Raw genomic sequence first — 1,907 nt, 5'->3', positions numbered from 1 at the left:
AAAAGCTGCCTTTGCGTCCCAGACGACCCAGCCATTTTTGGAAAATATGAAGTCTATATAAATAAGTCTTCATGTCAGTCATTGTATTACACAATATGAATAAATGAGTCTGTGAATAAATTTGTGGAAAAAATAGGCAAGCTGTATGATCAAAATAACGGAAGATTATCATAGAAGATTGGTTAGTTAGAGTGTCTGTGAACCAGGAATTAATACAAAATGATCATGCAGAAAACTACACATGCAAATACTTATTCGTATTATGATTTATTCTTTTCGAAGACGTGAGGAACACTTGAAACTGCGCAAGTGGTTCGCGTTATTTGAATCAGAATACGAAGCAGTCACGTGGTTGTGTGCGAAAACGAAGCTTTGGACGTCACAGATCACGTGGTTTTGGCAAAACGAATCAAGCTCCGGTACAGTGCTTCACTGTGAGATGTTTCGTTTTTTTGATACAAGCTTCGAAACCTCGGTGTCGAACGTCACGTTACTACTGTGATCTTTGTTTGGAACTATTTTCGTTGGCAAAATTGAGCAAAAACAAGCAATATTATGTCTAAAATGTAAGTCACTTATTGCTTTACTGAACTTGTATAAAATTATTATTAAATGTGTTCATACTGATATCAAGTTTCAAGTTTCAGTTTATTTATATAGCACGTATAAAACAGCCACAATGCTGACCAAAGTGCTGTACAGAAATTCAAAATAGTAAAAAGAATATAAAATTCTGCACAACTACACAATTAAACAGGGTCTCGCCTAAGTATTATTACTTCGTTACATTACACCACTGCCGAGGACTCAACAAGAACCGAATGAGCCGTGGCGAAGTTTGCTGAGGATTACCGAAGATTCTGATGAGTGAGTTGACGATATTGTGCAAGCCTGAGGCGCGTACTGGAAATATGCATATTAGGGCCCAAGCCACTAAGGCGCAGGGCCCTATTGATCCCCTGAGGATTATTAGGGCCCAAGCCACCAGTGTTGGGCAAGCTACTTGGAAAATGTAGTGAGCTAAGCTAACAGTTACTCTTCATTAAATGAAGCTTCACTACACTAAAGCTACAGCCCTGTGAAATGTAGCAAGCTAAGCTACAGCAACATGGCAAAAGTAGTTTACTACATCTAAGCTATTTTTTTTTGTTCTGACTGTAAACAAGCTGAGATGCTCCAAACTGCACGCTGCACTTCATTCACGAGAGAGACGGGAGGAATAATGAGGTTTGACTGACAGTTTGAGGAGCCAATGGAGTTAAGAGGTTTAGCGGTGGTGGCGTCACTTTTACTGGTCCAGCATCAGTGATCCTTAGCAGTTATATTTCCGATTTGAGCTTGAGCTTCAGAATGCTTTGGATATTGTAGCATTTGTTGACGCTACCGCGCTACTTGATCAAAAAAAGAGCTTCGCTACTGAAAAGCTATTTGATTAAGAAAACAGCGACGCTACCACCACGCTACTGAGAAATGTAGTTAAGCTCGTACCGTCACTACTTGTAGCGACGCTACTGCCCATCACTGCAAGCCACTAATGGCGCTTTTCCACTGCGTGGTACGACTCGGCTCGGCTCGGCTCGGCATGGCACGGCTCAGCTCGGTTTGCGTTTCCGCTGCAATTTAGTACCGCTTTAGAGTGGGCAGGATTATTCACATAATACTGCCGTGACTCCTGAAAAACTTTTTCATTCCACATCGCCCCATCAAGCTCTCGCTGGAACCACTCCTCTGCTGTCAACGAGAGGAACGTCTGTACTTCCTCAACAGACCACGAAACAGCCATTTTTGGGTTGTTAAAAAAGGTGCGCTCGTTCAAAACAGTTGCGTTCGATTCTTCGCTGGCTGTGCTGATTTAAATCTACCGGGTCTGTTATGTCTCGTGTCGCAAGTTCAGTGACGCAGGGATT

The sequence above is a fragment of the Sinocyclocheilus rhinocerous genome, unplaced genomic scaffold, assembly GCF_001515625.1.
Source record: "Sinocyclocheilus rhinocerous isolate Xijiao unplaced genomic scaffold, SAMN03320098_v1.1 scaffold368, whole genome shotgun sequence".
Taxonomy (NCBI): domain Eukaryota; kingdom Metazoa; phylum Chordata; class Actinopteri; order Cypriniformes; family Cyprinidae; genus Sinocyclocheilus; species Sinocyclocheilus rhinocerous.
This window is presented reverse-complemented; position numbering follows the sequence as displayed.